Here is an 8883-nt window from a genome sequence, read left to right on the forward strand (position 1 = left end):
TAGTGGTGATGGTAGTCAGTGGTGATGGAAGCTAGTGGTGGTGGTGGCTAGGGGTGATGGAGGCTAGTGGTGATGAAGGCTAGTGGTGGTGGTGGCTAGTGTTAATGGAGGCTAGTGGTGATGGAGCAGAGTGGTGGTGGAGGCTAGTGGTGATGAAGGATTGTGGTGGTGGTTAGTGGTGGTGGAGGCTAGTGGTGATGGAGGCTAGTGGTGGTGGTGGCTAGTGGTGAGTGGAGGCTAGTGGTGATAACGGCTAGTGGTGGTGGTGGCTATCGGTGGTGGTGGCTAGTGGTGATGGAGACCAGTGGTAATGGAGGCTAGTGGTGATGGAGGATAGTGGTGATGGAGGCTAATGGTGATGAAGGCTAGTGGTGATGGAGGCTTGTGGTGATGAAGGCTAGTGGTGATGGAGGCTGGCGGTGATGAAAGCTAGTGGTGATGGAGGCTAGTGGTGATGGAGGCTAATGGTGGCTAGCGGTAATGAAGGCTAGTGGTGATGAAGGCTAGTGGTGGCTAGTGGTGATGAAGGATAATTGGTGGCTAGTGGTGATGGAGGCTAGTGGTGATGGAGGCTAGTGGGGGTGGAGGCTAGTGGTGATGAAGGCTAGTGGTGATGGAGACAAGTGGTGATGGAGGCTACTGGTAATGAAGGCTACTGGTGATGGAGGCTAGTGGTGATGGAGGCTAGTGGTGATGAAGGATAGTGGTGGTGGTTAGTGGTGGTGGAGGCTAGTGGTGGTGGTGGCTAGTGGTGAGTTGAAGCTAGTGGTGATAAAGGCTAGTGGTGGTGGTGGCTATCGGTGGTGGTGGCTAGTGGTGATGCAGGCCAGTGGTAATGGAGGCTAGTGGTGATGGAGGCTAGTGGTGATGGTGGCAAGTGGTGATGGAGGCTAGTGGTGATGTGGCAAGTGGTGATGGAGGCTAGAGGTGATGGAGGCTAGCGGTGATAGAGGCAAGTGGTGACGGTGGCTAGTGGTGATGGAGGCTAGTGGTGATAGAGACTAGTGTAGATGGAGGCTAGTGGTGATGGTGGAGGGTGGTGATGGAGGCTACTGGTGATGGTGGCTAGTGGTGATGGTAGCCAGTGGTGATGGAAGCTAGTGGTGGTGGTGGCTAGTGGTGATGGAGTCTAGTGGTGATGGAGTCTAGTGGTGATGGAGGCTAGTGGTGATGGAGGCTAGTGGTGATGGAGGCTAGTGGCGATGAAGGCTAGTGGTTATGGAGGATAGTGGTAATGGAGGCTAGTGGTGATGAAGGCTAGTGGTGATGGAGCTCATGTTGATGAACGCTAGTGGTGATGGAGGCCAGTGGTGGCTCGTGGTGATGAAGGCTAGTGGTGGCTAGTGGTTATGGTGGCTAGTGGTGATGAAGGCTAGTGGTGATGGAGGCTAGTGATGATGGAGGCTAATGGTGGCTCGTGGTTATGAAGGCTAGTGGTGGCTAGTGGTGATGGAGGCTAGTGGTGATGAAGGCTAGTGGTGGCTAGTGGTGTTGGAGGCTAGTGGTGATGAAGGCTAGTGGTGAGGGAGGCTAGTGGTGATGGAGGATAGTGGTGATAGAGGCTTGTGGTGATGAACGCTAGTGGTGATGGAGGCCAGTGGTGATGGAGGCTAGTGGTGATGGAGGATATTGATGATGGAGGCTAGTGGTGATGAAGACTAGTGGTGATGAAGGCTAGTGATGATGGAGGCTAATGGTGGCTCGTGGTTATGAAGTCTAGTGGTGGCTAATGGTGATGGAGGCTAGTGGTGATGAAGGCTAGTGGTGGCTAGTGGTGATGAAGGCTAGTGGTGGCTAGTGGTGATGAAGGATAATTGGTGGCTAGTGGTGATGGAGGCTAGTGGTGATGGAGGCTAGTGGGGGTGGAGGCTAGTGGTGATGAAGGCTAGTGGTGATGAAGGCTAGTGGTGATGGAGACAAGTGGTGATGGAGGCTAGTGGTGATGAAGCCTAGTAGTGATGGAGGCTAGTGGTGATAGAGGTTAGTGGTGATGGAGGCTAGTGGTGATGGAGGCTTGTGGTTATGGAGGATAGTGGTGATGAAGGCTAGTGGTGATGGAGAATAGTGGTGATGGAGGCTAGTGTTGATGGAAGCTAATGGTGATGGAGGCTTGTGGTGATGGAGGCTAGTGGTGGCTAGTGGTGATGAAAGCTGGTGGTGGCTAGTGGTGATGAAGGCTAGTGGTGATGAAGTCTAGTGGTGATGTAGGCTAGTGGTGATGGAGGCTGGTGGTGATGAAGGGTAGTGGTGATGGAGGCTAGTGGTGATGGAAGCTAATGGTGGCTAGTGGTAATGAAGGCTAGTGGTGATGAAGGCTAGTGGTGGCTAGTGGTGATCAAGGCTCGTGGTGGCTAGTGGTGATGAAAGCTGGTGGGGGCTAGTGGTGATGAAGGCTAGTGGTGATGAAGTCTAGTGGTGATGTAGGCTAGTGGTGATGGAGGCTGGTGGTGATGAAGGGTAGTGGTGATGGAGGCTAGTGGTGATGGAAGCTAATGGTGGCTAGAGTTAATGGAGGCTAGCGGTTATGGAGGCTAGTGGTGATGGAGCAGAGTGGTGGTGGAGGCTAGTGGTGATGAAGGATTGTGGTGGTGGTTAGTGGTGGTGGAGGCTAGTGGTGATGGAGGCCAGTGGTGGTGGTGGCTAGTGGTGAGTGGAGGCTAGTGGTGATAACGGCTAGTGGTGGTGGTGGCTATCGGTGGTGGTGGCTAGTGGTGATGGAGACCAGTGGTAATGGAGGCTAGTGGTGATGGAGGATAGTGGTGATGGAGGCTAATGGTGATGAAGGCTAGTGGTGATGGAGGCTTGTGGTGATGAAGGCTAGTGGTGATGGAGGCTGGCAGTGATGAAAGCTAGTGGTGATGGAGGCTAGTGGTGATGGAGGCTAGTGGGGGTGGAGGCTAGTGGTGATGAAGGCTAGTGGTGATGGAGACAAGTGGTGATGGAGGCTAGTGGTGATGAAGCCTAGTAGTGATGGAGGCTAGTGGTGATAGAGGTTAGTGGTGATGGAGGCTAGTGGTGATGAAGGCTAGTAGTGATGGAGGCTCGTGGTGATGGAGGATAGTGGTGATGGAGGCTAGTGGTGATGGAGGCTCAGGGTTATGGAGGATAGTGGTGATGAAGGCTAGTGGTGATGGAAGCTAGTGGTGATTGTGGTTAGTGGTGGCTAGTGGTGATGGAGGCTAGTGGTGATGGAGGCTAGTGGTGATGGTGACTAGTGGTGATGGTGGCCAGTGGTGATAGTGGCTAGTGGTGATGGAGGCTAGTGGTGTTGGCTAGTGGTGATGGTGGCTAGTGGTGATGGAGGCTAGTGGTGGCTAGTGGTGATGAAGGCTAATGTTGATGGAGGCTCGTGGTTATGGAGGATAGTGGTGATGAAGGCTAGTGGTGATGGAGGCTCGTGTTGATGGAAGCTAATGGTGATGGAGGCTTGTGGTGATGGAGGCTAGTGGTGGCTAGTGGTGATGACAGCTGGTGGTGGCTAGTGGTGATGAAGGCTAATGGTGATGAAGTCTAGTGGTGATGGAGGCTGGCGGTGATGAAAGCTAGTGGTGATGGAGGCTAGTGGTGATGGAGGCTAATGGTGGCTAGTGGTAATGAAGGCTAGTGGTGATGAAGGCTAGTGGTGGCTAGTGGTGATCAAGGCTCGTGGTGGCTAGTGGTGATCAAGGCTAGTGGTGATGAAGGCTAGTGGTGGCTAGTGGTGATGAAGGCTAGTGGTGGCTAGTGGTGATGAAGGATAATTGGTGGCTAGTGGTGATGGAGGCTAGTGGTGATGGAGGCTAGTGGGGGTGGAGGCTAGTGGTGATGAAGGCTAGTGGTGATGGAGACAAGTGGTGATGGAGGCTAGTGGTGATGAAGCCTAGTAGTGATGGAGGCTGGTGGTGATAGAGGTTAGTGGTGATGGAGGCTAGTGGTGATGGAGGCTTGTGGTTATGGAGGATAGTGGTGATGAAGCCTAGTGGTGATGGAGGCTAGTGGTGATGGAGGCTAGTGTTGATGGAAGCTAATGGTGATGGAGGCTAGTGGTGGCTAGTGGTGATGAAAGCTGGTGGTGGCTAGTGGTGATGAAGGCTAGTGGTGATGAAGTCTAGTGGTGATGGAGGCTAGTGGTGATGGAGGCTGGTGGTGATGAAGGGTAGTGGTGATGGAGGCTAGTGGTGATGGAAGCTAATGGTGGCTAGTGGTAATGAAGGCTAGTGGTGATGAAGGCTAGTGGTGGCTAGTGGTGATCAAGGCTCGTGGTGGCTAGTGGTGATGAAGGCTAGTGGTGGCTAGTGGTGATGAAGGATAATGGTGGCTAGTGGTGATAGAGGTCAGTGGTGATAGAGGTTAGTGGTGATGGAGGCTAGTGATGATGGAGGCTAGTGGTGATGAAGGATAATGGTGGCTAGTGGTGATGAAGCCTAGTGGTGGTGAGTTGTGGTAATTGAGGAGAGTGGTGATGGAGGCTAGTGGTGGCAGAGGCTAGTGGTGATGAAGGCTAGTGGTGATAGAGGCAAGTGGTGAGGGAGGCTAGTGGTGATGGAGGCTAATGGTGGCTAGTGTTGATGAAGGCTAATGGTGATTAAGGCTTTTGGTGATGGAGGCTAGTGGTGATGGAGGCTAGTGTTGATGAAGGCTAGTGGTGGCTAATGGTGATGGAGGCTCATGGTGATGAACGCTAGTGGTGATGGAGGCTAGTGGTGGCTAGTGGTGATGAAGGCTAGTGATGGCTAGTGGTGATGGTGGCTAGTGGTGACGAAGGCTAGTGGTGGTGGTGGCTAGTGGTGATGGAGGCTAGTGGTGATGGAGGATAGTGGTGATGGAGGCTAGTGGTGATGAAGGCTAGTGGTGGCTAGTGGTGGCTAGTGGTGATGGAGGCCAGTTGTGATGAGGGCTAGTGGTGATGAAGGCTAATGGTGGCTAGTGGTGATGAAGGCTAGTGGTGGCTAGTGGTGATGAAGGCTAGTGGTGGCTAGCTGTGATGGAGGCATGTGGTGATGAAGGCTAGTGGTGGCTAATGGTGATGGAGGCTCATGGTAATGAACGCTAGTGGTGATGGAGGCTAGTTGTGGCTAGTGGTGATGAAGGCTATTGGTGAATAGTGGTGATGAAGGCTATTGGTGGCTAGCTGTGATGGAAGGTAGTGGTGATGAAGGCTGGTGGTGATGGAGGCTAGTGGTGATGAATGCTAGTGGTGGTGGTGGCTAGTGGTGATGAAGGCTAATGTTGATGAAGGCTAGTGGTGATGGAGGCTAGTGGTGATGAAGGCTAGTCGTGATGGAGGCTCGTGGTGATGGAGGATAGTGGTGATGGAGGATAGTGGTGATGGAGGCTAGTGGTGATGGAGGCTCAGGGTTATGGAGGATAGTGGTGATGAAGGCTAGTGGTGATGGAAGCTAGTGGTGATTGTGGTTAGTGGTGGCTAGTGGTGATGGAGGCTAGTGGTGATGGAAGCTAATGGTGATGGAGGCTTGTGGTGATGGAGGCTAGTGGTGGCTAGTGGTGATGAAAGCTGGTGGTGGCTAGTGGTGATGAAGGCTAATGGTGATGAAGTCTAGTGGTGATGGAGGCTAGTGGTGATGGAGGCTGGAGATGATGAAAGCTAGTGGTGATGGAGGCTAATGGTGGCTAGTGGTAATGAAGGCTAGTGGTGATGAAGGCTAGTGGTGGCTAGTGGTGATCAAGGCTCGTGGTGGCTAGTGGTGATGAAGGCTAGTGGTGGCTAGTGGTGATGAAGGATAATTGGTGGCTAGTGGTGATGGAGGCTAGTGGTGATGGAGGCTAGTGGTGGTGGAGGCTAGTGGTGATGAAGGCTAGTGGTGATGGAGACAAGTGGTGATGGAGGCTAGTGGTGATGAAGCCTAGTAGTGATGGAGGCTAGTGGTGATAGAGGTTAGTGGTGATGGAGGCTAGTGGTGATGGAGGCTTGTGGTTATGGAGGATAGTGGTGATGAAGCCTAGTGGTGGTGAGTTGTGGTGATTGAGGAGAGTGGTGATGGAGGCTAGTGGTGGCGAAGGCTAGTGGTGATGAAGACTAGTGGTGATAGAGGCAAGTGGTGAGGGAGGCTAGTGGTGATAGAGGTTAGTGGTGATGGAGGCTAGTGGTGATGGAGGCTTGTGGTTATGGAGGATAGTGGTGATGAAGCCTAGTGGTGATGGAGGCTAGTGGTGATGGAGGCTAGTGTTGATGGAAGCTAATGGTGATGGAGGCTAGTGGTGATGGAAGCTAATGGTGGCTAGTGGTAATGAAGGCTAGTGGTGATGAAGGCTAATGGTGATGAAGGCTAGTGGTGGCTAGTGGTGATGAAGGATAATGGTGGCTAGTGGTGATAGAGGTTAGTGGTGATGAAGCCTAGTGGTGATAGAGGCAAGTGGTGAGGGAGGCTAGTGGTGATGGAGGCTAGTGATGATGGAGGCTAGTGGTGATGAAGCCTAGTGGTGATAGAGGCAAGTGGTGAGGGAGGATAGTGGTGATGAAGGCTAGTGGTGGCTAGCTGTGATGGAGTCTGGTGGTGATGGAGGCTAATGGTGATGAAGGCTAGTGGTGGTGAGTTGTGGTGATTGAGGAGAGTGGTGATGGAGGCTAGTGGTGGCGGAGGCTAGTGGTGATGAAGACTAGTGGTGATAGAGGCAAGTGGTGAGGGAGGCTAGTGGTGATGAAGGCTAGTGGTGGCTAGTGGTGATGAAGGCTAGTGGTGGCTAGCTGTGATGGAGTCTGGTGGTGATGGAGGCTAATGGTGATGAAGGCTAGTGGTGATGGAGGCTAGTGGTGGCTTGTGGTGATGGAGGCTAGTGTTGTCTAGTAGGCTTAGTGCCACCAAGCCCTGTTAGTCTTAAAACTATGTGTTTCATCTGCGGGTGTCAGAAGAACATCTGATCCACATGAATAATCTCTACTGCATCCAAACTAACTAGCAAACAAATGCCTGAGGCGTAACATCTCAACAAAGTAAATGTTATTTGACAGCTAGGCCACCCCCAATGAACAGTAATTTGATGCCATATTGTAGCCTAGTTATTTTCAAGGCCAGACTATATGCCTAAACGGTAGGTAGCCTAGCCCTATGGGGCAAATGCTCATGTCTGACAACTTGAATGTGAGGTACCGCTTACCTAAAGTACTCTGCATAGGCTGCACTATTGTAACAGAACAAGATGGTTTCTCCCATGGACCCAATAATCCTAAAATTCGTACCAAATGAGACCATGGTACTGGGTATTACAAGGATAATTGAAATGACACCTACAGACAATATGCAGTAGGCATAGGCTATTTTAGTCTGTGTAATTACACTAATGGGACCACTTTGAACATTCTGGATCTGGCAGTGCATGACGCACTGACTCAATTCACACTCAAACGCACTGGAAAGAATGAAATGTGTAACATCAACTCTACTGACCCTGATTTGACCTCTACCTCAGGTGCCAGCTAAGGTAGTTCATCATCCTTAAAGTGAGAAAAGAAAACAGTGGATATCTCTGTGTATGTGAGAGAGAGAGGGGGGGGGGGGAGAGAGAGCGAGGGAGAGAGAGAGAGAGAGAGAGAGAGAGAGAGAGAGAGAGAGAGAGAGAGAGGGGGGGGGGGGGGGGGGGGTAGTAGGCGTTAGTATGGTTGGCTGACCGTATGTCTGCGGTTCTGTGGTGGAGGGGAGTGAGGATCTCCTGGTGTTGTTAAACCCCTAAGAAATGTTCTTTTTGGATTCTACTCTTTGCTTACATACCTTATGCACACCCACCCTCCCCCTCATTTCCAACTTTCTCATTCCCTTTCCTTTTCCATTATGTATTTCATAACCTTAACGGAACTTAAAACTAAATAACATGGCAGGACTATAGGCTACTACTGTGTCCCCCTCTCAAACCATGAGCAGTCCTCCAATGTACCCATCATGTTTGTGTAGTGCAAATGCAATGGTAGCCTACTCACTTGACACACAGACTAGACGTAACATAGTAAACGAAAATCCAGGATGATCAAATTTGTCGGAATGGATGGGTGGATATATAATGCGAATGTCTAGTAACCCAAAGGTTGCATGTTCAAATCTCATCACAGACAACTTTAGCATTTTAGCTGATTAACAACGTTGTAACTACTTATTACATTTTTTTTCGCTATTTTGGAACTACTTGGCATGTTAGCTAAGCCTTCCCCTAACCTTAACCCTTTAACCTAATCCTAACCTTAACCATTTAACCTAACTCCTAACCCTAACCGTAACCCCTAGCCTACTAACATTATTAACAACAAATTGGGATTCGTAACAAATAATATGTATTGCAAATTCGTAACATGTACGAATTGCAAATCAGAATATATCATACGAATTGTAGCCTAATTTGTAACATATCATATTAATTGTAATTTGAAACTTCACAAATTAATACATACCATACCAAACGTAACATATCATACTAATCTGAGCGTCCCAGGTTTGTGTTTACTGTGCCTTTTGATTTTGCCTTAGGTAACCTTCTATTTTATATAACCATACCAATTGTAACATATTATAACATATTATAACATGTAACATACTATGTTATGTCTAGTCTATGTGACCAGTCTAGATGTCTGAACCACTTTTAATTTTCCTCGGTGTCTGCTAACTGACTGGGTTCTCTGAAAGTCGCATTGCCATTGCTCGATTTACTAGGTATTGCTATGACTGACGTTTTCTGTAATATGTTCCCCTTTCTACTCCGCCTTCGCCTCTGTCCTGCCAAGTGGACTCGTCTCCCGCGGGACACACCTATATCATCACTGGGATTACACCGGCCGTGTGCCGCCTCCCCTTCCCCGCCACTACTCCTCTCATGCCCCGCTCTCACTCCCCGAATAGACTTTCCGTGATACTAGGAATTGCTGTTTTTCTGAACGACTTTACGTGACAAATTAAC

This window comes from Oncorhynchus kisutch, linkage group LG28 (assembly GCF_002021735.2).
Source record: "Oncorhynchus kisutch isolate 150728-3 linkage group LG28, Okis_V2, whole genome shotgun sequence".
In the NCBI taxonomy this organism is placed as follows: Eukaryota; Metazoa; Chordata; class Actinopteri; order Salmoniformes; family Salmonidae; genus Oncorhynchus; species Oncorhynchus kisutch.